Below are 27,885 nucleotides of genomic sequence, written 5' to 3'. Positions count from 1 at the left end.
GCCCACCAGCGTGAAATCGTGGTCCGGGCCCGATCGTGGGTGGCAGTTGGCTTCCCAACAGCTCCTGCCCCACCCCTGCTGAGCCCACCCAACGAGGGAAATATCCTCCCCTGGATCTTTTCATACCTTGCCAGTCGAACGACTGGAAACACAGATTAATAAAGCTGGGTTTAATGGTAAATGGCATTCAATAATGATTTAAAAAGATATATATACAAATTTGATAGCCAAAGCAAAGTTTGCTGAGTGTGCAATATGGTCTTTGCCAAGTGCTGATCCTGTTTTGGCTGCATTACTGTAAAGTGTTTCTGCAGCTATTTCATGAATAGCAGCCAGGTCTTGAACCTAAGGTGGAGATGAATCATGATAAATATACAACGAGTTTTTCAAGTATTGTTCTTCTTTGGATCCAGACTTCTGATTCAATCAGTAAATCTTACTACCGCAACTCATTCAGCAATTGTTCTGGAGAAAAGCAATGAAAAACTCATGCGCTTTACACAGAAGTAATTAGCCTTCTCATATTTCGCATTACATCCTGGTAAAATTCAACACCAACTAATTTATTGGAATAGAATGTGATGTTTAAGTTTTTTTATATTCATTCACAGGATGTGTGCGTCACTTGCTGGACCAGGATTTATTGTCCATCCATAATTGCCCTTGAGAAGGTGGTGGGGAAGTGCCTTCTTGAACCACTGAAGTCCATGCAGTGTGGGTACACCCTTAGCGCTGTTAGGAAGGGAGTTCCAAGATTTTGACCCAGCGACAGTGAAGGAATGGCGATATATTTCCAAGGCGGGATGGTGATTCGCTTGGAGGAGAACTTCCAGGTGGTGGTGTTTCCACGTGTCTACTGACCATGTCTTTCTAGATGGTAGTGGTTGTGGGTTTGGAAGGTGCTGTCTAAGGGGCCATGGTGAGTTCCTGCAGTGCATCTTGTAGATGGTACACACTTTTGCCACTGTGCGTCGATGGTGAGAGACTGAATGTTTGTGAATGGGATGCCAATCAAGAGAGCTGCTTTGCCTTGGATGGTGTTAAGCTTCTTGAATGCTGTTGGAGCTTCACTTGTTCAGCCAAGTGGACAGTCTTCCATCACACTCTTGACTTGTGCCATGTAGTTGGTAGACTGGCTTTGGGGAGTCAGGAGGTGAGTTACTCATCACAGGATTCCTAGCCTCTAACCTGCTCTTGTAGTCACAGTATTTATATGGCTAGTCCAATTCAGTTTCTGGTCAATTGTAACCCCCAGGATGTTGATAGTAGGGGATTCAGCGATGTTAATGCCATTGAGTATCAAGGGGTGATGGTTAGATTCTCTCTTGTTGGAGATGGTCATTGCCTAACACATGCGTGGCGTGAATGTTACTTGCCACTTGTCTGCCCAAGCCTGGATATTGTCCAGGTCTTGCCGCATTTGGACATGGACTGCTTCAATATCTGAGGAGTTGCGAATGGTGCTGAACATTGTGCAATCATCAGTGAACATCCCCACTTCTAACCTTATGATGAAAGGGAGGCCATTGATGAAGCAGCTGAAGATGGGTGAGCCTAGGACACTACCCTGAGGAACTGCTGCGGTGATGTCCTGGAACTGAAATGATTGAACTCCCACAACCACAACAATGTTCCTTTATGCTAGGTATGATTCCAACCAGCAGCGTTTTCCCCCTGACTCCCATTGACCAATTTTGCTCCTTGATGCTCAGTTAAATGCTGCGTTGATGTCAAGGGCAGTCACTCTCACCTCACCTCTGGAGTTCAGCTCTTTTGTCTATGTTTGAAGCTGTGATGAGGTCAGAAGCTGGGTAGCCCTGGCAGAACACAAACTGAGCGTCAGTGGGATGGTTATCACTAAGCAAGTGTCGCTTGATAGCACTATTGATGACCCCTTCCATCACCTTACTTATGACCGAGAGTAGACTGATGGATCGGTAATTAAATGTTGCATTTGGATGTATAATTCTACGGACAACTAGTCCACTGCTCGTAGTTCAAAGCTACTTTTTCCAATTATTTGATCATTCATTTTTGGCGTTAATTTCTCTTTTTGCGATGTGACTTACACGGCTCAATTCAAATTATTGGACAACTCAAATTATCAAGACTAGACTGTAGGTCAGAGTGGTCCATTAGATTGGAACATTGTACTTCCATCAGCCTTGAATGGATTGCACCTGCCTGACTGCACTCAAGAACATTTAGTGTGGAATCACTCATGAAACTATACTTAGTGAAGAGCAATCACCATTCAAGGGTTATTACAAGACTGAGCTGCTGCTAGTGATTCAACATATGGTGGGGAGCATATGCGGTGCAGCAGTTTGGCAATTTCCTGTTTTCAGCTATGGGGAAGTGTAAAGTGGAGGCCAGGAATGTCCTCATGAGAGAAAATCAGTGAAATCAATGACTAGGTACATCCTTTGTGCCTAATAACTGCTGAGCCAGGAGCAGTGTACAAGGAAGCAGGTCACAGTCCTAATCTGATTTTCTTGCTGTAAATCCAAGGAGCCAATAAAAATAACTTAAAAGTTAGAGAGCAACAAACACAATCCTGCCTTGTCCCAAAACGAATCAAGGATTACTCTGCATGTAGATGATCGAAGTCACAAGTGTAACAGGGAGAAACGAATAGAAGGATTTGCTGATAGGGTTAGATGAAGAGCGGTAACAGGAGGCTCATATGATCATGTGGAGCGTAAACACAAGTATACACCAGGTGGACAGAATGGCTGATTTCTGTGCTGGAAACTATGTTGTTGGAATCTTATCAACTCTAAATGTTAATGTCTGGGTCCTGACCTTGTTTGGGACAGAGGTGCGCTGACAGAGGGAATCATACGGGGGTGGCCAATTAAAAGGCCACTTTCCCATTCGCCGTTCAATTAAGGACAGTGGGCGGTTTCTCGGGGCATAAGCACAGAGCATTGAAGGCCCCACTGGGAGACCTGGGGAGGCGCTGCAGGGAAGCCAAACTGAGGAAGCAGCAGGGAGGCAATGTAGCTGCCATTGGCACCTGTGAAGTGGATACAAGGTTCACTGCAAATGGTCAACAGGGGCATCCATTTCCACTGTTTCAGGGCTCAATGACAAATCTGCTGCATGGACAGACCACAACCATACCATTTGTTAGTGCTTAGTTCCTTCACAGCCTGAACGTTAACAATGCTCTAACCTCCCGCTGTGAGGCCATCTTCTTTCGCCTGTTGCCGAGGAGGGAGGGGTTGGGGGAGCTAGAGTGACACAACAGGGACAGCCCATGCATCTTTCCCAAGATCACCTGGCACTTTGTTCAACTGTTCCAAATTGCATGCAAATTAGCCGTGATGTCTGCCCACTGCCCCCGGCCAGGCAGCCGCTGCCACTTCTGGCCCGCTTGAGCAGAAGCACACAGAAGCAGGGACATGTCAATGTGCAAAACGTACTCTCAATCACAGGATCTCAGAATTGTTGTGATGCAGAAGGAGCCCATTCGGCCCATCGTGTCTACACCAGCTCTCCGAATGAGCATTGTGACTTGATGCCATTCTCCTGCCTTTTCCCTGTAACCCTGCACATTGTTTCAATTTAAATAATCATCTAATGCCCTCTTGAATGCCTCGAATGATCCTGCCTCTACCACAATTCCAGGCAGTGCATTCCAGACCTGAACCACTCACTGAGTGAAAAAGGTTTTTCTCCATCGTATTTGTTTCTTTTGCAAATTACATTGAATCTGTGGCCTCTCATTCTTGATCATTTTAGAAGTGGAAACTTCTATCTCCTCAAAGAAGCCCTCTCATGATTTTGAACACCTCTATCAACCTCCTCTTAGCTGTCTGCTCTCCAAGCAGAACATTCCCAAATTCTCCAATCTATCTTCATAACTGAAGTTTCTCATCCTTGGAACTATTTTTGTGAACCTCTTCTGCACTCTCTCCAATGCATTCACATCCTTCCTTTAGTGTGACGCTCAGAACTGTACGCAATACTCCAGCTGAGGTCTAACTAATATCTTATACAAGTTCAGCATAATCCCCTTGCTCTTGCACTCTATGCCCCTATTAATGAAGTCTAGGATGCTGCATGCTTCATGGTACCTTTAATGACTTACGCACATTTACATCCAGGTCCCTCTATTTCTGCATGCCCTTTAGAGTTGTACCCCTCAACTCCAACTTCCAAATCCTTCTCCTCAGGGCTGGGAAGATTCTACCCTCTTTATTATACTGAGGGAAAAATTTCAGGTTCAGTTTTTTTCCCCCTCTTTTAAGAGATGCTCACATATATTCACAAAACTACAAACTATTGATCAGCTTCTTTAGCTGCAGCATTCTGTATCTCCCTGAAACATGTATCATCTCAGTTCACCACAATGATAAGCAGGACGGTTCTCAAAATAAATTTCCACCCCACTGAGGCCAGTTCTAACGCTCCTATCACCTCTGCCACTGAGATTAGCTAACACCTAAGGGTCAATCAGGACCTCACTGGTCTGTATGGCTCAGAAGCTCTGTACAGTTCACCTCACCCTGGGCCAAAATGTTCGCCCCAGCTACCATTCTCCAACTAGACCATAGGATAGATTCAAGAACAAATATCTTTTCTAGCTCACTTTCTGCCTGAAATATACTACGAAATCTAATAGAAATCGATCTCTTCATCCTGACAGGTTTAGTTCCAGTTTACTGAGACATCATCAACATTTGATAACATGATAAGGCTAGTGAGCTTCCAGCACAGTTAATACACACCTTGCATCATTCTTATTGTATATAACCGTATCATGGAATGTTTTATGTGCTTAATATACTTTTGAAATTGTTTTTTTCTTTCATTAACAAGGACATTCTTCCAAAATCATACCTATAACTTATAATTAAGTGTCGCTGTTTCATGTAAATTGTAATAGAATACAGGAACAGAAACCCTGCAGTGCTATTAGTCTATTAATAATACTTCAATGACCCATAAGTGGTCTTATCAAAGAGTATTTTGTTTCCTTGATAATGAATCATTCTAAACGCTGCAGAATTTTGTGATTCTGTGACCACGTTCCATTAAGGAAACTTCAAGAGTCATCAGGCCTGAAAACAATTTGGAAAATATAACTGCTAAATGGTGAAATATACCATCTAAAAAAAAAGGTATGCAATTAGTGCTGTTAAGTTGTTAATTTATTTTTTTACATAATTCAGCATTTCAAATGTCCTTTTAGAATTGAGCATTGAAAGAAATTTATCGCAGGAGCACTGACAACTTGACAGGGGTGTCAGAATAACACACAACGAAATTCTCCTGTGCACTATTGATAACAAATTGCTTAAAACATTCGGTGACACTCCTCCATTCACTGTTTTAATGACCATAATTGTTTTCAGATAGCTAACAGCTTTGTAAGATAATGTAGAGAGGAATTTCATCTGTGTGTGAAAACCCAATCATCAAAAATAGTGAATAGAGTGGCAAGTTGTCTGGAACAAACCCTGCCGAGTTGGCTGTAACACTATTGGGATAGACGTGTTCACACTGGAGTATGAAGTGTGGGAAAACTAAAGAAGAGAAGTACTACACATCAGTGTTTATACATAAGAACATAAGAAATAGGAGCAGGAGTAGGCCATTCGGCCCCTCAAGTCTGCCCCACCATTCAATAAGATCATGGTTGATCTGCCCAGGCCTCAACTCTTCTTACGTGCCAGCTCCTCATAGATAAATTAATAAACTAGTATTCCAGAATTAAGGATATTTACTGGAGTCTACAGGTCTACAGAGAATTAATACCAGCAGTTGACTTTGGCTGCTCTGAAAGTATTAGCCGGAATTTTCCAGCCCCTCACGCCAGCGGGATCTTCCAGTTCCACCGATATGAACAGAGATTTCAATGGCAAGCCAGCGTTTTGGGGGGGGGGGGGGGTGCTCTGGAAAATTCCGGCCTATGGAACTACTTTTGTGAGATGAATAATTTTTGGAATTAGATGACCTCCTTTGGTTTGCACAGATTGGGCTCTTACCTCACTCCAGTACAGCAGGTAGAAATGTTCAATATATTGCAATCTTTTGTGATATCTTTGCTCCCCTAGTTCACTCCCTGTTTCTCCAAGCTCATTTCCTGCCTCTTTCTCTCGATATTAATTTCAATTCATTTAATTCCTCTTCACTTCACAGCTGTAGTTTAACTTTGTTTTTCATTTGTACTTAAAGAAAGAAAAAGTGAGACTGGCCAGTTTCTGGAATACAAATACAGCGAAAGCCTCAATTGAAACAGTGAATGAACAGTTTCATTCGAAGAACAGGTGACAAACTTAACATAGACGGGCCAAAACTTAAAGCTTGCTTTGTAGCAGCTGTTCCCCTTTCACAAGGATTTATCTCATTAAAAAGATGAAAAATAAGACAATTTTAGAGGGATAGCCTTAAAGGAATGATACAGAGAAGATCAACATGGCCCCTGCGCAAGGATGACATGCAAATTCGTGAAGTGTTAAAAAAAATAAATGTCTAGGAGCTAAGAAAATTCCTTGGGGAAATAGGCATTTCTTAGTCTAATCAGTGAGTGATTAGACTAAGTGAGACCTATTAATAAAGCAGGGATGAAAGGGTGTTCAACGTGACAGGCAGATAAATTGTGCTAACTAAGTACTACACAGAAACTCCAAACACAGTTATTCAAAAACACCACAATTTTCAGACAGAACTACAGAATCTCCAGGGAAAACCGAGAAGCTATAGACACAAAGGTAACTGATTTAACCTAAATGTTCCCCAATGTGAAGTTTTTTTTAAAGATCATTTTCTTCACGGGCTCCTTAAAAATTCAATTTTTCTAAGATAAACTTCAAAATTACGTTATCATTCATTCTTGTTTCTTTTACTTTTTTAAAAGACATGGTTCAGCTGAAAATTAACACAGCTCTGCCCTTTTGGCTACTGCACATGAGGATCACCTCGGGAAATGTACATTTCTGGGTACACATTGGCCTGGATTTTACCCTTGGCGTGTGGGCGCAATCGACAGGCCCACGAATGGTCAGGAAATGGGCCACCACCGACGATCGGCCACCGACCGGGATTTCATGACAGCTGGCCAATTAAGGCCCGCCCAGCGTGAAACGCGTCTTCCCAATGGTCGGAAAAGGCCGGGCGAGGGTGGGGGATCCGATGGCAACCCAGCCGCCGGTTTAAAAACAGCGCAGGCCAGGTCCTTGAAGGCTGCCAGGGAAAAACGTATTTGCAGCGTGCTGAACACCAAAGTTATTGCCTCAAGTGCGGCTGGAGATGCCAGGTGGGAGGGGAGGTCGGGTGGGCACTCGGCCCCCTGGTTTTTGGATGGGTGGCTCGCGGCCCTCCTGGAGGAGGGGGCTGCCAAGAGGGACACCCTTGTCCCCAGAGGTGGAAAGAGAAGGCCACCGTGCCTCACAAAAAGAGCTTGGGAGGAGGTGGCAGCGTAGGTCAGCAGTCACGATGATGCACGGTGCAGTGCCACATAAGGTTTAATGGTCTGCTGCACTCGGGAAGGGTGAGTACCATGCTGGCACGGATCAGTGTCTTGAAGTGTTAAGGTCTGGCTCTCCCCTTGTGGAGCTCAGGGGTGCCAGAGTCTGAGTGCCAACTGTCAATGATGCCGAAGCTGGCCAAGGGGGTGAGCCCTGGCTGCTTGGACTGAGTGCCTTGCGGCTCGAGGGCCACAACTCCAATGTGCCCTGCAAGGTGTTCCTCAGTTGCAGTTGGCCAGGCTGCAATGGTGCTGCAGGTAGAGAGGAGACTAATCAATGCTCCTCTGTCCTTTCAGGAGAAGACAACCCATAACAATGTTGAAAGGTCATGGACCGGCAAAGGCCCCCAAACCTCCTAATTCTATACAGATTTGAGCAGGACACCTTGGAGTTGCAGAGGCACCACCAACCTCGGTCAGCCAGCCTCAGAGACGCTGGGGTATCAGACGAAAGTAAGAGTGCAGTGCAATGAGTTGAGAGTTTCGGATGGTGCAAACATTCTTGTGCAGTCTCACCATTGATGGGAGCCTCCAGACTGGATTCCTCATTGATCACTGAAGGACGATGGCACCATGCTACAGATCTCCACTGTCTGACCAGGGTGCCTGGCATGCACAGTGACATTGTGATGACTTAAACTAATGACATATCCTTGTTCTCCCTTTTAGATTCACCAACAAACAATCACTCTCTGGATTCCGAAGAGCCACCCCTGATGCCAGGGCACCATTAGGCTTCACATGCACTTGTGTCACAACCACTCTCTGAACCAAGCATCAGCACAGATACCAGCACATCAGTGGTCATTAGATCGTCAGCTAGAATGTCGGAGCACAGCAGTGAGGGCACTTTGCACTCGCTTGAGGGGCAGGTGGAGGCAGAGAATGCCCATGGCACCAATGGTCGAAGGGCAATGCTGAGTCGAAGGCAGCCTCTGGAGTCGCCCATTAGGCGGCAGATGCTGGATGTCCAGCAGGATGTGTGGGAGGATCTGTGGAAATCCATGAGGGAATGTGTGCCATGGTCTCTGTTGTGGAGGAATCCATGCGGAGTATAAGCACTGGGTTGACCCTCATGGCCGAGCACGCTGCCTCTCCCATTGATAGAGTGGTGACTCTCATGGAGAGACAGCTCCAGGAACAGAATGAGGGGTTCCTGGGGTTGCGCCTGGACCTGCAAGCCCTCACATGGGCAATGATCTCAGCTGGTCAGTGTCAGTGTGGGAGATGGATGAGGCACCCAGTATCCCAGGTGGGTGCCCACCCATCAATGGTGAGCAGGGAGGTCCAGAGTGACCACATGTTGGCACACAAGCTGCTTGTCATCTCTGTGGGCTCCTCTCGGGACACTCTGGGTGACGGTAGTAGCTCCTCCGCCCCTCTGCTAGTGACCGTGGCATCTGATGAGGCTGCGACAACTGGGTAGATGCTAACTGTGGCATTCCCAAGGCCAGAATAGGCTCCATTGGCCAGAGGACGACCGCCAAGGTCATTAAGACCAACAAGACACCAGAGTCAGCGGGCTGTCTCCAATGCCACTGCTGGGGTGGGGTGGGGAGTGGGGGGGGCCATTAGGGGCACCAAGACGTAGCACTTGCAAACATAAGTTTAAGGCACCGTGAGCATAAGAGGGACTAGTCACAGGTGATCTCCCATTGTGTAATGTTTTGTTTACGTTTACTAGTCTGGGGATGAAAACCAGAGAAGGTTATGTTAATCTATTTGGATTGTCAAAATGAGATAAATTTTATTTTTGTAGTAATGGCCTGAGTATGCTTCACCTTTTTATTTTGTTGGTGCAGGGTATGCCAGTATGTAATGCTGGACATGAGTGGCTCTAAATCTTATTGCACAGGCACTGAGTGGACTTTGGGTTCATATGAAAGGGTCATTTCAGACACCCAGGATGGAGGCAGCAGCCCTGGCATGAGGTGGAAGCAGATCTTTGGCAACCTGGCTGAAGGAGCGTTGGATCAAGGCATCCCTGGTGTCCCTGCCTCCCTGAAAGATACAGAGGTCTGCCTCCACACCCTCAGCATTCTCCTCACTGTGCTCCTATTCTGACTCACTACTGGATTCATCCCGGGTGACCTGTGGAGCAGTGCCAGATTGTGGAGAGTACAGCATGCAACCATGTTCTGTGACACGCGCTCTGGGGGGTATTGCAGTGCTCCCCCTGAACAGTCCAGGCATAGGAAGTGCATCTTGAGAAGACCTGTGGTCCTCTCTATCACTGCCCCGTGGAGGCAAGGCTCCTATTGGAACGCTGCTCTGCCTCTGTTCTTGGGTGGCGGAGAGGCGCCATAAGCCACTTTTCAACGGATAGCCCTTGTCACCCAGCAGCCACCCATCCAGTCAGACTGGAGCACTGAAGAGCCCCGGCACCTGGGAGTGTCTGAGGATATAAGTATCATGGGAGCTGCCAGGGTACCGTGCACAGACTTGCAGAATGTGCATCCTATGGTCACACGCTATCTGGACGTTCAGTGAGTGGGAATCCCCTCCTGCTGACCCGCTGGCGCCTTCATGGCCACATGTGTGCAGTCGACTGCACCCTGGATGTGGGGGAAACCAGCAATCGCTGCAAAGCCTCTGGCTCGCTCAGCCTGGCTGGCCTCGTCCATACGGCAATGAATTAGTGTCATTAGCTGCCAGAACAGAGCTTCTGTCACTGGCTTGATGCAACTGTGGGCAGCTGATTGGGAGACTCCACAAAGATCCCCCACTGACCCTTGGAAAGAGCCGGAGGCATAGAATTGAGGGCCACTGTGACTTCCAGGGCCACTGGCATGGGGTGTCCACCCACACAGTCGAAGCTGATCTCAGGCCCAATCATCTGATAAATGGAGGTCACGGTCTCCCTTGAGAGGGGAGCCTCCTTCGGCACTGCACCTCAGACATATTGAGGTAGCTGCTTCGCTGCCTGTAAACCCTGGCAGCAGGATAGTGGTGTCTTCTGTGGCCCCATCTGCCATGGACTACCTGCTGCCCCTGCCCCCCTTGTGCCTGCGCCTCTCCTCCCACAGGTCCCTCCCCTGGAAGCTGCATTGGGACACCCGGCCTCCTCTCCCTTCTGTCCCTCTCTTCCTCCTCAGAGGAGGTGCCACTAGCGGAGACCACAATCCCCATTACAGGGTAACAGGAGGCTGTCTGAAACCTGGAAGGGTCCATACGGTCTGAATCCTCCGGGGGCCATGGGGACACCAATGAGCCCTGAAATGAAGCCAAGAAATGCTCAGAATGGAGCAGAGATGAAGCTGTGAAGTTCAAATAAGCAACCAGCAGCAAACTATCTCCTAAACTTCACTACTCACACTGGCAATGCTGCTGACCCTTTTTATCCCACCCTTGGATGAGGTTTTGCAAAATGTGGGCTGCCCGTTTGACGAGCGTGAAATCACATGGGCAACGTAAAATCAGGTTCAAGTGGGTTTTTAATGGCGTTAAGTGGCCTCTTAATTGATGGCTGACATGGCTCTGACACCTGCACGTGCCCACCAACCTGAGGGTTGCACGCATGTGGGACGACATCGGGATGCTCACCGGACATCTTCTCGTGCTATTTTACACCCGATGGGGTGGGGCGCACGCCCACCCGCGAGATGTAAAATTCTGCCCCTTGTTTACAAGCTACTGCAGTATTGGCACAAAGTCAGCTGACTCACCAAGTGCCACTTAGGGTTCCTTGAAACCAAGTGCATCCTATTTTGGCATAAAAGCTTCCAAAAACCCTTAACACTTGGCAGCCAGGTTTGGAGGATGTTGGATTGCATCTTTAAGCAGCTGCAGCCCACAAAGTATGAATTACGCTTAGCACTGAATCGATTTTTCACGATAACTTTTTAAATGTTTCTTTTCAGAAGGCATCTTAAGGCATTCTCTCTCCTCTTTCTCTCCTTATTGTTTCCCTGTCATGCACCAAATTCAGCTGAAAGGTGGGCTATGTAACCTGCTCCCCAATCTCTATCACTGAGGGGGCCTATGATTGCCTTCAAACTTGCTTTAAGGAAAGAACCTAACTTTTGCTTGGCTCCTTTCTATGACACAGCAGCCAGGCCACATCATTAATCTTAAAAGTGGGGCAAAGAATTCTTACCAGTTTTTGGCATCAAAATAAGAGACATTCTCACACTAGAATCTCACCTCATGACCAAGAATGTGTGAACAGCAAAAGGGATTGATATATAAAACTATAAGCTCAATATCTGCTTTGGTTCTGAGTCAAATATGAATGGGCCAAAGGAAAAGTCAAAAGCCTACATTTCATATTTGCTTATTTGGATTAATTCACTGAAGATGCTCAGAAATGCTCTCAAAAGGTTACATGTTTGAGCTTCATTCCAAGAATTTGAACTCAATCTTAACCGCGCTAGTGCAGTCCTGCGAGAATACTTATAATATTGAAGTGCCACTCTTCAGATGAGACGTTAAGCCAAGGTCCCGTCAACCTGGTGCTCTGAGTCAGTTAGGCAGCAAAAATCCTATGAATTGATGAAGCCGAGGAGTTCACCTGGTGTCCTGAGCACTGCCCTTCTCTCAGTCCCAAGAACAAACTAATTGGTTATTCATCTTATTGCTGTTTGTGTGGTCGTGCTGTGTGCAAACATGGCTGTGACATTTACCTACATAACGCTCGTCACTACTCTACAAAATAACTAACTGCACATGCAGGGTTGACATTTCTGAAGATCTGATGAAGCTCTAAACGTAGGGCTGGATTATCCCTGCAGGCTTCTGAACCCTACTGTGAGGCTCACACGGGGGGTCAGAAGTTCACACTCTGTGGGAAATAGTCATTTAATATGATTTTCCCCAGAGCGGCCAATTAATGGCCGGGGGGGGTGGGCTTGTCGTCCAATTGAAGCTAGAGTGCCAGAGACCTTCAAAATGGAGACACTCTCTCTCCAATTTTTTAAGTTTAAATTTTAAAAATTGCATCTGGAGGCCACTACTGTGGGGGAGCTGGCAGTGGGGGTGGTGGGAGGAAAGCCCCTGTACAGGGTGGCCTGCAGTGCTGCTGCAGCCAGGCAACCCAGGCAGGCATGTAGGGCCTCTAGGTCTGCCTGGAGAACTGGGTGCCCACCCTGGTTTGCCACTGGGACAGTGCCCTCGCCACCTGCAGGAAGCTGGAGACAGACTGGAAAATCCCTGCCAGCCTCCACTATCAAGTCCTAATAGGCCTTTTATTGATTTAATTGGCTACGCACTGCATGCGGCAAATGGCCTAGGCAGGATGGAGCCGGGGAACCAGCACATAGGCCGCCGTGCTATTTTTAGCGCCCGTCTGCCTCCTTTCCCGGTTCGGCATATCTCCAAATTAAGCCTGTAATTTTTTTTTAATATGACTAAACAAATCAATATTGCACTTGCAGGTCAACTGTAACAACTTAGCTAAGAATAAGCTTCACTTATTTTCGGAATATATGATTCTGTGATTGCAAAGAGAAATGTCTTACCTTAGCAACCAGCTCTTACATGTTCTAATTTATTTAGGGTGAAAGGGACAACCCCCTTTCAGTTGTGGAGATAACTTAACCACAATATCTGCCTTCACATTGAATGTAATGCCATAAATTGTCAAGTTGCAATATGAACCAAGACTGAAAGGTAGAATCACCTCCCTTCAAAGAACGCAATCAACAGCGAGATGAAATATTTAAAATAAATAATTGCGCTTGTCCATTTTGTTGTCTATTGTCAGATGTGATGACTTAGTAATGCTCTTATTGCCTTAGTAATGCCAGGAGATATCCTCTGTTTCCATTACTGGTAATATGTTCACTGAAATAAATGCCATTCAGCCCTTGCATCAGTGGTAACACCATGGCATGAGTCATCCAGCTGCCAACAATTACATTTTTATACGGAGGAATTGTTTAATTCCACACATATCTTTCCTACTTATCATTTACACTTTATAAAAATATCAGTGTCAAATTAAATAAATAATGACTTTTTTTTACCTACCTAACTAAATAAGAAGCTACCCTCTCCCTGTTCCTTCACTCCTTCCTGTAACCGTAATCTTTGCTCTCCCTTTCTGAAATTAATGAAAATTGCCATTTTCCCCCTCCTCCTCTAATGAACAAATTCATCAATGATACCAGTTAGATATCAGGACTGACAGGCAGCTCTCAGGATTTCAAAGCCTCACATTTTTCCAGCTGTTCTCACTCTATCCCTTACCCACCATTTCTGCTTCATTGAAGGTCTATTCTTCATTAAACCACACCCCCTCCAATTCTGTCCCCCGCCACGCCACCCCACCCCCCCCCCCCCCCCCCCCCCCCCCCCCCCCCCCCCCCCCCCACCCCACACCATTGATCATACTCAGTGGTCCCCCTCAACTCTTTTCGTTATCATTCCCCACCTGTCCAACATTTCCATTCCCACAATTTCACTAGTTGTAGCCATTCCACTCCACATGTGCTCTGCCTGAAGGCAGGTCTTTAGCTCATTGTCTGCTGAAGCTTCACCTTTTTTGTAGTATAAGGGTATTCGGCATAGCATGGGTTAATGTGGAATTGGGGAAACAGTACCACCCACAGTATGATACAGAAAGTCACATAAGGGTGGACTGAGTAGAGCAGAAACCAGCATGGAGATAGCACCTAGTTAGGGCCATACCTTGGATATGTATATTCTTATCTGCTACCAATAAACACTTAATGTTCAATCATATGAACCTCCAGGCCTCTTAGTGAGACACTAAACAAACCCTTGCAATAATTTATTAGCAGTTTTTGTCAGTGGTGATTTACCATTGCCTTCTGCTGGTCTATTAATTGCTCCACAACAAAAACATCACCCATAGTGACAATATAAGAGCTTCCAGGCCCGCAACACATGATTCCACATCAGACTGCTCTCCTTGCATTTACTCCATGCCTTCAATGTAAACAAACTTCCCAGAGCACTTCACAGAGGAGTAATCAGAACAGCATCATAATCTGTAGACCGGTCATCCGAAAGGGTTGAAAAAAACCTCCAATGCTTTTCCTACCAAAACACTTTGTAATAGGATTGTCCAAGCTTCTTGTGGCCTTGTAACTTTGCAGCAATTTTCTGAAATGAAATCGCTGCAAAAAGGACTTTGAATCTTAACCTTTTTTTTGACTGTTACAGGTTGAACGTCGTGATGCCCCTGGGATGGACCATTAAATGGGCAATGTGACAGCATGGTGAGGAGAATGTTACTTGTACTGTATGTAGTAATTTAGTTGTTAAAGTAAATAGGATGTTGTAATTTGCTATATTTTGGATAATGTTTATGAAAACTCATCACTATGGTAATGACTTCCATTCTTTAGGTGAGGTGTTACAATTATGAGGTTTATAAGGTTATTATGCTTTGAGTCTATATCTTTAAATTTAAGGGGAAAAAAATTAAAGGGGGTCATGTGACCTGCTCTGAAAGCTGTCTGACAGCAAGCCTGGGTGGTTTAATTGTTAGATATTAAAGGAGGCCGAGATTGTTTTACTGGGAAAAAGGTGCAAGAGGCTTCCATTTAGAGACAATGGCAGCAGCCTGTGTGCTAGCAACGGATAGATGTTGAGTCTCCAAAGTCCCGGAACAGTCTCGTACATATTGTGTTGTAAACAGTTGCATATTAAACTGTCCACATTAAGAGTATTTGGGGTGTAAAGAATGACTAATCAACATTTCTGCCTGGATACAAGGCCCACGTACTTTATATTGCCATAGCGATGGGCTTTGAGATGGAAAGCATACAGAGGAAACCACTGTGATATCAGGTTATGTGCTTTCCTAAAATACCACAGACAGGTTAGTTTTGCTAAGGTCCGAGAGGGAGAGAGAGCAGCTAGAGGCCAACATAGTGTCTATGGTTCACTGCACAGAAATGCAGGTGGAAGCTCACACTTGGATTGTAAAGATTCAAAACATAACAACCTTTTAAAGCTCCTAATTGTAATAAGTCACCTTTGTTTCCTAGGGACCCACAACCCCAAATGATCATAAAATGACCTCAACAGGAATCGCAAATCATGGCAAGGGAACCCTTGCCCTAGAATGTGAAATGCTCTGTAAATGCAAGCTCTTTCTAATCTCTCTTTACACACAAACTGACATATCCAATTATCAAACTTTGACATACAAATGAACATGACACATCACAGCAATGCAAAAATGTCTTCCAATGTAACAGTACCACACATAGGTCATAGATACATCCGGCACAGATGCAAACCAAAATATTAAGCCACAAAATCAAGAGTACACAACAGCTATTATATATCATTCAAACACATTGGACTTGCACAATTAAAACTGTGCTCAATTTTGTCACCCAGAAAAACATCAGACATAAATCAGTGCAAAAACCACAAATACGGGCAGAAAAAAATACTGTAAGTAAACCACAAACACAACATCAAACTGATTAAAAAGCAGATATCAATAAACTAAACATGTCACACTTATGTCAAGGGAGAGACATACATAAACAACAGGCATATCATGACAAATTAATCAATTATACACATGGACAGACAGATTGAACAAAGGGAACATCGCAAGTGCAGAACACAAACAGAAGAAATCATCAACACCAAACGGATACATTTTACAGGACAAAGAAACACCCCTATTTCTTGGGCGCACCAAAAACAGCGATTTGGTCAAACATCAGGAAACGGGAACAAAAAAAAATCACAGGTAAATAAGGCTCACTGTGGGCACGACTACAGGGCATTCACTAGTAGTTCTAAACACTAAACAAAATCAGGCAATGCTTGGGTGAAATTGAAAACAAGTGTGGTAAACATGGCCACAACAAATCTAGTAAAGGAAAGCTCCGAAAGAGAGCACGCTGAATGTGTACTAATAATTAAAATCACACTGACATTGGTATCCTAAAATTTTATGAAGTGATTTTATTTTAAAAAGGAGCCCAAATTAGGTAAATATTCAATTTAACATAAATCAATTCAGTTCTGTGTCGAATGACAATAAAGATAACATTGAAAAATAAATTGGTGGGACGACCATCTTTTCTAGAGTGATCTATCGTACTCTTCCACCCCCTTTGCCTGCAGTGGTGAGGCAGTTACATGTTTTATGTGAGCTGATTAGACGTTTCCTGTTCAAGTTCCTGGGCACCCTGTCACTTTAGCTCAAGTGCCTCAGCTGAGTGAGTTTAATCAGTACATCAGCCTGAATACTAAATGGAGCACCCTGTGAAAATGAAGCACTACATCCCAGGGCAGGGGAAAAGGTGACATTATTGGGCCCTCCCAGATTAAATCACTCTTCCTGCCAGTTAATTACACCGACAATCTGGGACCGTTCTGCCTGACTAACCAGAAAAGGCCATTGAAGAGCAGGATGGGGGAACTACTCAAAGCAAAATGACAAAACGGTTTATGTTCAAGTTCCATTTTAAATTTTAGTTTTCTGTATGCTCAGGATGGGGCTTCTATGTTGCGGAAGTGAAAACTGACTGCAGGTAACATTGGGAGGCTTGACACCTAGGTGTCCCAAGTTAGTCCCTGGCTGATTAAACGTAGGTCGGGACCCAGGTGACAGGCGGCATGGGCTTTGCTGAGGTTCTTTAAACGGTATGTTAGCATCCTGCTGGTCCCTGGTCAATCACGAGCTCCCTAGTCAATCGTGGAGGGTAAATGTCCATTCTGTCAAAGGAAGGTTTTCTAATTGATGGGACCGCGACATGGGTCAGAATGATTCACTAGCTCTTGGATTTCTCAGACTGCAGCAACCATAGGAATGAAGAGAAGAACTTGGGGAGGCTGCCCCCTTCCCACGCCACTCCCCCCCCAACCTTCTGGGTCTCTCACTCTTACCTCGAGGTCCTGCTGTGGGATCCGAGGGGCCGCAGTGAAGTGAATGAGCTCTCCCACAATGACAGAAAAAGGACAATCTCTCCACCCAAGCAGGCATGGACGGGAATGGTTGGTGATGTACGCAGCAGATGTGGGGTCCCTCCGGCCTGAAGACAGTGCACCAAGAGGACTCAGGACCTCAAGAGTGCCAGAAAGATGGGTGGCTTAGTTCTTTCAGGTGCCAGGCCCCACACTCTGACCTGCCCAGCATTCTAAAGCCTCCGGTCAACACACCCTGCAGCTCATTAGTTTTTCTCTCTCTCCAAACACCTACTCACATCCCTCTCTGAGCAGCCAACACTCACTCTCATCCTATCGCCCTCTCTCTCCCATACTTCACATTTAGCCGTCACAACTGGCGTCATTCTCTCCTCTCCGAATGAGCCATTACAGACAGCCACACCTCTCTGCCTTCTTTCCTCACAGTGGAGGGCACAGAACCTTAGTGAGTGACAGAGATCTGGGGCGGGGGTAGGGTACAGGGTGAGGGCCAGTGGCTCTCCAGTGCCAGGCACCTTATCGGTCATTGGCAATGTGTGCCCACCTGCTCCATTGGGAAGGGTTCTTGTTCCAGGAGGATGAAGGTGTCAAGATGACCTGTCATGAGAATCTGAGACTCCTGAGACGCTCGTGATCAGAAATGTCGAGAGAGTTGATCCTGGGCCTCTAGACCCTATAATGGGGTGGGGCGGTCTTGCCTCCAGCTGAATCTCGGTAATCATCCCCTCTGCCCTGTGGAGGGGGTTGCAGCTGAGGAGGAGGCAGCTGCTATTGGGGGTGCTGTGGTTTCTCCTCTTATCCCTCACCAGATGTGGAAGCTACAGCCACATAAGCTGCTGTCATACTGTGGTGAAGGTGTCAGCAGGGAGGCACAGCTGAAAGTAGGTGAACTGCTAGACTGGCAAAATGCCTTCCAAAGAATTGGCAAGCACTGATGGCACTCACTGAGAAGAAGGGCTGTGAATAGCAGCCTCTCACCTGTTCCTTACTTTCACTGATCGAAGGCTTCCCAGCCTATCAATTTCACTGAAGAATCACTCCCCGCTGTGCACTTGCCTCAATGACCCAAGCGAGTTGCTGACAGGTTGGAAAACGTGCTCAGGTGGGGAAATTCAGGATTGAGGGTTAAAACAATACTTAATTGGCTTTTAAAGTATCTTAATTGACAGAGCCAAAGGGGTTCCCCATTCACCTTGGAACCCACCCTTGTGAAGCGTGGGTTAGGGCAGGATGGTGTTGAGATCCCGTCACCTTTAGGGGATTTAACTCCCCACACGCACTCAAACGCACCTACCCTGGCCTGGGAAAATTCCACCCCTTGATATAGATTCAGCCATAGAATTTTACATAGAATTTACAGCGTGAAAACAAGCCATTCACTTCACAGGCCTGTGCTGGTGTTGGTACACAGGAAACATTGCTATCATCTTTAAATTTATATCACAGCACGTCCCCTCCACTCTGGTCTACTTTGTCCCCCCGCCAACCCCTTCTCTGTTGCAGAGCTTATAGCCTTATATCCAGACTGTAAATTTCTTCCTAAAACCACACAAGCTCTCTAAAATCCTCTGCAATACCCTACCTCTGACCATGTTTTTGACTCTCTACCCCAACCTCTCTCCCTCATGTAAAACATGTTGGAACTCTTGGTCATCAGTTCCCTTTTTGTACCACTCTTTAGTAAGCACTGAGTCCTGGTTTTGCTACGCATTCTTTTGTGCAATTTATGTTAGATTATGTATCATCTAGCTAAAAGATATTAGTCATAGTGGATTGAACCAAAACAAAAACAGTAAATGCTGGAAAAACTCAGCAGGTCTGGCAGCATCTGTGGGTAGAGAAACAGAGTAAATGTTTCGAGTCCGTATGACTCTTCAAGCTGAGTTTTCCCAGCATTTTCTGTTTTTATTTCTGACTTCCAGCATCTGCAGCATTTTGCTTTTACCATTGTGAACGGAACTATTTGTTCATCAGTGTGATTTTCTTCAAATTCTCACAACAACCATTCTTATATAGTCATCTAAATGTCACTGGCCGTCCAGTGAGATTTTGTACTAACATGTGCCCCTGAGAATTCAGGGTGAAATTGTTTAAATTTTGCTAAGATTCCTACTGCTATAGAGAGTTTGTTACAATCAGCGATTGATGCTGATAGCTCTCGTATTACAAAGTTCATGGAAAATATGAGCCGATCCATCCAAAGTATGAATTTCAACAGGTTTACCTCAATTCAGTTTTTGGCATTCAATTAACTAGTTTGTAAGAAGCCAGTGCTATATTTTTTCATATACCATCGCCATGGTAACAATAACCAACTAGAGTAACAAAATTGGCTGGCTGGAAATCATACAGCACACAAGTTCTGTGGCACCTGCAACAGATCTGCTCATACTCCCTTTTCACATTTCATAAATATGAATTTGTGCGTGACGTTCAATTCATACCCTTGTTTTTTTCTGCATTATGCATCATGGGCAGCAGCTATGCTGGCACACCCACGTATAAATGTACAACTGCAGATACTGTTTATGTGTAGACTTTGTGGCTGAGGCACATAATTAACTGGCTGCAATACAAGTGAAAATGCAAAGCAAACATCCAGCTGAAAAATGACACAGTGGAGTATGTTGTTTTGTGATAGCGTGCAAATACAGGTTTTGCCTAGGATAGAATTGACCAGCAGAAAATTTCCTTTTGCACAATATGCAATGCAAAATTTAGCTTCTGAGTGTGCTGCTTAGCCCAATATGGAGAATGACAGGATGTAATTAAGTGCAATGATGATATCATATGTTTGGCATGTTACCTGTGAAGACATACAGAAGCATTGGTATTACTGCATTCGGCAGAGAGACCAGACTCCCGGGTCAAGATAGAGGAATGAGAGGAGGGAATTTAAGGAAGCAGTATGGCTGAGTTCTTCATGCCATTTAATATTTCCTAATTTTCATTTATGACTAAGCTGTATCTTATAAATGAGCGCCTGCTTGTGTACAAAGAAGTGTGAGGGAGGAGAAATTGGTTGATATTTAACGCTGATCAGCAAGGTTGAAATGAAAAGTCAACCACGTTTATTAATTCTCAAGCATGATATCACCTCCTAGCCTCTAAAGGATTAATTCAAGGTTCAGTACCAGACACATGTTGCTACAAATTCTATGTTGCACTATAGCTGCTGGCCACCATTTAACCTAAGCCCCTGGCAGGGGGTGGGTGTACATAGCAGCATGGCTATATGTTTTCCAGCCAGAAGGTCTGTGGCAAAGACCTCAAAAGTGACTGCAGCTTTCAGTTGCATCTGCGAGTGGTGAGGACGAGGTCATGTAGGTTTTTCCTTCACATTGGTCGTCTCACCACCTACCACTGACCCAATCTAGCAGCTATGTCCTGTAGAACTTTCTACACCCTCTCTAAAGCCTTCGCATTCTTCCTAAAGTGTGGTGTCCAGAATTGGACACAAATTGCAGTTGAGGCTGAATCAGAGTTTTACAAAGGTTCAATTCGGTAATTTTGGCAGATGTTTGTCATTTATGAGCCCGGATGAAGTTTCTGCCAATGTTACAGCGGTAGAATGGAAGCAGTCCCAAGGAAATTTCTGTCGAGAACTTAACCTATCCTCGCAGCTAAGTTAGAAGACACAAGGGATCAGCCCCAAGTCCCTTCTCTGCAACATTCCTCAGGAGATGTTTATCTCATGTCTAAGTGGCTAGAACTGAACACAGTGCAGGAGGAGTCACCTGACCAGTTTCAGCATTACAGACTCAGATTTGTACTCCAGTATTTCGACAATATAGTTCAGTATTCTGTTAGCTTTTTTGATTTCTATTCTACAATGACTGAACATGATAAAAGTTAAATCTGTCAGTAATACAAGGTCTCATTTAGCTCATTCAACTCTTTTCACTGAGTAACTGTTTCTCCTATTCTCTCTTCCAATGTGCATTTAGCCATATCAATTTTCATTTCATAGCACCATAGAAATTTATGGCACAGAAAGAGGTTATTTGACCCATTGTGTTTGTGCCAGATGAGAAAGAGCCATCCAGACTAATCCCAATTTCCAGCTCTTCGTCTGTAGCCTTGTAGCTTACGGCACTTCAAGTGCATATCAAGTGCATATTTTTAAATGCGATGAGGGTTTCTGAGTCCACCAGCCTTTCAGGCAGTGAGTTCCAGATCCCCACCACCCACTACCTGAAATGACTTAACGTCAACACTGCTCTAATCCTGCTACCAGTTACTTGTATTTGCCATAATTCTGCACTTGCAAGTTTTGTCTAAATATTTACATAGCTTGTTGACTCTATTATCAGCCTAGTATCAACAGTAAATCGACTAGATGGCACTTCAGTAACACAAATGATACTCATGCCACACAAGTGCCAGGCAATGACCATCTCCAACAAGACAGAATATTACCATCTCCCCTTGTAGTTCAATAGCATTACCATCTTTGAGATCCCAACCATCAACATCCTGGCTGTTGCCAGGACATAACTGGACCAGCCATATGAACACTGTAGCTACAAGAGCAGGTCAGAGGACGGGAATTCAGTGGCAATTAACTCACTTCCTGACTCCCTAAAGCCTGTCCACAAGGTACAAGTCAGGAGTGTGATGGAATACTCTTCAGTTGCCTGGATGAGTGCAGCTCCAACAACATCGCGCAAACTCATGAACAGGCCTTTTGGCCCTGAAAAGTGCCCAGTCAATCTCAGGTTACCCTGGAAGGCAAGGTATCTCAAAAACTTGAGCAACAGATGAAACTAGCTGTTTCATGCTGCTACTCTGCAGTAGCAACACAAGTGGTATTCGCCGTTAACAGGACGCTGCCATCAAGCCAAAAAAAATTCTGTCTTTCACCCAAATGAGTAATGTGTTATATGAATTTCAGTGCCAGTGTGATGCTAGGTATGTAGTTCGTACGTCCCAAAGACTGGCGGATTGTATCAAACTGCATGTCCCAGCCACTGTTCGCAATGTGCAGGATACAGACCATATCCAACCAGCCGAGGCTTGCAAGACTCAAAACACATTGTCCAACATTCAATGTGATTCCACGATTGGACAACATTGGCTAAATAATCTTCAGTGTGCTAAGAATTAAGCTGATAACCAATTTAAGATTGTCAGTCCAGCTCACAGTATGGTGCATTTGCATGTACTCGAAGCTAGAAATATTAATACACAGAGCCCTGTTCTTTGCAGACAGAAGAACATGTATACACATTGCGCCTGTTTCGGCTAAACAAAATAAGTGACAGCCATTTGCTGGTTTATTCCTCAGGGCAGTGCCTTGCCCAATAAGAGTCAAGCTGCCTGGTTTAAATTTAAAACAATGTTTGGCAGTTAACGGTCAGTCACCATCAACTGGTACATTCTCCATGGCAATGCCTCTACCAATCTGAGTCCACTTGCCAACCAGTCAGCATTCTCTCATACAGTATAAATTGTTGTTCCCTTTTCATTTGGTATTCTTGCAAATTGTCCTGATGAGTGCAAGACAAAAAGCTTCAACAAAAAATATCTCTTTTCTCAGCGATATTGAAGAAGCTTGACACCATCCAGGACAAAGCAACCTGGTTGATTGGCACCCCAGCCATCACCTTAAGCACTGACTTCATCCACTGTTGATGCAGAGTGGCAACAGTATGTACCATATACGAGATGCACTGCTGCGACTCACCAAGGCTCCTTCGACAGCAACTTCCAAACCTGTGACCTCCACCACCTAGAAAAACATGGGTATCAGGTACATGGGAACACCACCACCTGCAAGTTCTCCTCCAAGTCACACAAAATCCTGACTTAGAAATATATTGCCATTCCTTCACTGTTGCTGGCTCAAAATCGTGAAACACCCTCACTAATAGTACTATGAGTATACCTACACCAAATGGAATGCAAAGGTTCAAGAAGGTGGCTCACCGCCATCTTCTCAAGGTCAATTAAGGATGGGAAGTAAATGCTGGCATTACCAGCAATATTTATCCCTCAAACAAATAATAAAATGTAGATTAATAGCAGTAGGAAGACCAGAACTAATTTTTTTGCTCTTCACACAGCATGCTTCCCCAAGTCTACATTATTCCACTGATTGCCAATTCTTTGTCCAGCACCAGGTTTTACCATAGATATATTTTTATCACAACCTTTCATACATAACTTTATCAAAAGCTTCATGGGTGTCCAGTTACACCATATCATAGGGCTTACCATTGTCAACTTGGAATGTGACTTCCTCAGAAAGGTCAAGCAAGTTGTTAACATTTAGCACTTCCCTGTTCTTAAATCTTGTTGACAGCTTTACTCGCAGCTAAGCCTCTGGTTTACTCGTAAAGATCAATTTGAATATTTTGCAAGTTAATAATGTAAACCCAGCCGCCTCCATTCAAATCTATCTATGATAAATATATATTTACATTAGCTATCTATCAGATATACAATCTTCTTCGGAGATGACGGACTGCGCCGAGGGTGTATGTCACTCCTGGATTGGACGTTGTCTGTTTGGCTGTAGAGGCTGATTCGTGAGTGGCCGTCCATTCCGCAGCTGGCAAGATGAATACCATTGGCCCAAGTTCAACTGATGCTTTTTCCCTTCTGGCCGGCTCTCTTTCCTGTAATCTGGTCAATCCTTTTGTCCTCTGCTTTTACCACGCCCTTCCTGACTACTTGACTCCAGGCATTCTGGCAGCGAGGACTTCCCATGCATCAACGTCGATCCTAGTCAACTTGAAGTCTCGCTTACTGACGCCCTTGTGTCACATATATGGGTGATCTGTTGGTCTCGTGCCGATTCGCCACAGAGCATGTCTTTGGGGATGTGGCCAATGTCCATTTGGCACACAGGACCCAAACAGATATAGGCAGACAATGGGGTTAACTGTTTTCAATGTTTTCATGAATCACATGCTCTTCACTGTTTTTTTCACCTGAACCCCCACACCTAACTTCTTATCGCATTTTACCTGTCAAGAAATGATTGTCAGTGCTTTGTCTGTGGCTAGATAAAATATTAAGATTGCTATTAATGCCCAAACACTCCCCATTATGGGAGAAAGACTGTGCTTACTCAGTCCTTGTCCTGTTTCTGTGGTGAATTATCTAATAAGCTGCTATCTAATTGCTCTCTGCAGCTTATTCATCATTTACTTCATATGGAGCCATGCAGGATCATCCATCCTTGGGAGAGAAAAGTCAATTATTCAGCTCTATGATAATAGGAGGAAGTAGATCACAATGGCTCTTAACAAGATTATTTCTGTGAGTTGACACACGTTTAACTGTCATGAGTGAACTGGCTGACTATTATACTAATACCAGTAGTTGTTAACGAGTAACATACATTAGATTAGCTAACTAAATCATAGATTGGCTGAACGGAAGATAGTAGATTCTGAAATTCTTTTCATTTGTTCCTGGGATGTGAGCATCACTGGCAACACCAGCATTTGTTGTCCGTCCCTAACTTGTCTTTCACATACCTTCCCCCTTTCCACAAGCTGCTCGTCAAACATTGTCTTCTACAGTCATGAGGAAGCTTTTGGCATCTTTGCTACTTCACTGATTAAGTGCTTAGAGTAGCAGATCTGCAGGATAAATCAGTCTTACTGTAGGGCATATAAAGCATGTCTACATATCATTAAACAAGCGTGTACTTCTTCCAGTGGCAAGTATGAAACAAGCAAATTATAATTCTAATTATTTCATTAATAAGCTGTCTGCCACTGACTGGCCAAAGTTTATGCCTTCTATTATGAATTATCCAGAAAAGAAAGAGAACAATTAAAGGAAGTAATCTAAAGGAGAATATTTTAACAGATTCTAATAAAAAAAATAGATTATGTGGTGAAGGGAGAGAGGGAATGTAGTTTAGTCATCAAGTAATTAAAGCATAGAACACTACAGTACTCGAAGACATATCAAAGATTGCTTTCAGTTTAAGTTATTAGAGAACTTTTATATTAACACTTAAAATGGCACAGGAGTTACTTACCATTTTCCCCCTTCTGTCAGTATATTTCTATCCGTCTCTAATTAAACAAATTATCACAATCCTGACGGATTATTACTGCTAGAATTAGATATACTTAGAGAATGGCTTGTGGGTGGGACTGAAGAAGTTATCACTACATATGAAAGTGTAAAATTTCATATAATGCAATTAGCTCAAAGCCCACAACCAATCATTTCATTCGCTGGTTGCATTCATAATGAACTTTGAACCAAGATGGCAGAACATGCTTCTACTTTACTTGATACTGATCAGGTGGTTGACAGAATTAATCTCGTGGGTACACCTGGCAAGTCTGAGTTACTAATTAGCACAGCAATCATGCTGTTGTTCTCACTGATGTGATCATTGTTAACAGGATCCAAGCCAGTTGGTGAAGCCAAAACCAAGACACAGAGCTTTTCTTTATTGAGAGAGTTTATTGGCTTGCTCTCATAACTCCAATCCCACACAACCCAGTATCCCAGCTATCTCCTATTTATATGTGCGCCACAACAATTAATGCCCTTCACCTGTTTCTCTTCACCTCAACAATGCAATTGGCATTAAAAAACCTTAAAAATGTTATTAATAAGACATTGGCAGTCACAGCTGGCAAAGATAGGAAACTTGGTTAAACCAGCATCCCTGGCCACTGTCAAGCAATGCGAGCAAATGACAACTAAGTTAAAAGCAAAATACTGCGGATGCAGAAAATCTGAAACAAAATGCTGAAAATGCTGTAAAAACTCAGCAGGTCTAACAGCATCTGTGGAGGGAAAAACCGAGTTAACGCTTCAAGTCTGTAAGACTCTGAAGAAGGAGTCATATGGACTCAAAACATTAATTCTGTTTTTCTCTCCACAGATGCTGTAAAACCTGAGTTTTTCCAGCATTTTCTGTTTTTGTTTGAGCAGCTCAGGTTGTCATTGTGGATCAGCATGAATGTTCTGAGTGATGATGACAGTTCTGATGTGTCACTGCCAGCTGATGTAGAGTAGCCAGCAGTTACATCCAATATCAATGCAATTGGACCCTACCTTTCATCATTGTGAAGCTGGCAACAGGGCAGTTCAAAAAAAAAATCAAAGCCTTATCTTTGGCTATTATTGAAGGATAGACATGACTGATGACACAAAACCAATTCTTCAGTTACAGATGGTGTGATAGCATAGTGGATCTTGCTAACAAAGTAGATAACGTGTTCAGAGTAATTGATGATATTCTTCAATTTGTATTGACTGTTAGATATTGTCAAAGGAGATGCATTGTTTTTTTTCTCCAAGCCAGTTGATTCATTTTCCAAACTTGGAAGTTTTTTTTTAATTCATTCACGGATGTGGGCTTCGTTGGCTGGGCCAGCATTTATTTCCCATTCCTCACTGCCCTTGAAAAGGTGGTGGTGAGCTACCCTGTTGAACCGCTGCAGTCCATGTAGTGTACATACACCCACAGTGCCGTTAGGGAGGAAATGTCTTTGAATATTTAGCTGCACACATTCATTTTTAGGGAAAAAAAAACAATATTGACGATTTAGCCCCCAAATCCAACAGGAAAGCTGCAGGTGAGGTGCCGGGGTGGGTGGTGGACTTCGGGACTAATAAGCTGGTCTGGGAAGGAAATACATTCATCACACTACCAATACACCACCAATCCCCATCATCATTTTACCGGCCTCAATTCAGGTATAAGAATGCTACCCGCCTCAGTGGAGCATGGGCCTAATTTAACTGGCAGTGCAACATCCCAGGACACAAACACCATTTTAACCACGAGCACCTACAACACCCTGCACGGCCTCTTGCCCATCAGCAAAACCAGCAGCAGAAAGGTCCGAAACTCAGGTGGGGGCGTTTTTTTTTTCCAATTTTTAACAGTTCCTTGAAGAATGCTCCCCCTGGCTCCACAAGCTGGAGACTCCTTCCGTGGCCCCTGACCAGGGCCTAACCGTTCCACCAATGCCGATTCGTGCTCACCAGCAGTGATATCATTCCCGCCAGCTTCAAGCAGGAGTCAGCGTCAGGGCTTGCCAGTGAGGCCTCCGGGTTAAAATCTCACTGGGCCTAATGGTCCGGGAGGGGTGGGAAGGAGGGAAAGTTTGCCAATCGCTTCAGTCCCCCACACTCCCATGTGTCAGATCAGCCCAGGTCAAATCAACCCTCATAGTTTGATCATAATAGAAAGTAGTGATAAAGAATTCCAGGCAGGATGATTATTGAGAGTAATTATTTAAAATGAATCATTCATTTCCTTCAGTACTGAGAGTCATTCCTTTTGTTTAAACTTCTTGTTCCTTCGATCTCATGAATAATTTTAATTCTGTACATTTATCATCAATGTGAATGTGTACAATTTACTCGATTTAGACTTCTCATTCTTACTAGGTGCATCAACTATGCATTTTTATACCCAAATACGTTGGCCATCAGTGCAAATTAATATGTGTAACTGGCATGCATTCGCATTAGCATGCTGGAATTATGTCGAAAGGCATGAGGAGGAAATGGTCCGCAGAACACAGGGAAAATATAATATCCTCTTTGGATTAGTG

The 27,885-nt window shown here is 44.4% G+C and overlaps 1 protein-coding gene and 1 pseudogene across 1 annotated transcript in view; one reads left to right on the top strand and one right to left on the bottom strand.

Moving 5' to 3' along the window:
- Positions 1-27,885, bottom strand: part of LOC121294072 (neurabin-2-like) — a 215,898-nt gene that overhangs the window by 153,346 nt on the left and 34,667 nt on the right. The gene's annotated exons all lie outside the window — the stretch shown is intronic.
- LOC121269276 lies at positions 6,379-6,478 on the top strand (annotated as a pseudogene).

This window comes from Carcharodon carcharias, chromosome 23 (assembly GCF_017639515.1).
Source record: "Carcharodon carcharias isolate sCarCar2 chromosome 23, sCarCar2.pri, whole genome shotgun sequence".
Classification (NCBI taxonomy): Eukaryota; Metazoa; Chordata; class Chondrichthyes; order Lamniformes; family Lamnidae; genus Carcharodon; species Carcharodon carcharias.
The sequence above is the reverse complement of the archived record's forward strand: the minus strand, read 5'-3'. Positions and strand labels throughout refer to the sequence as shown.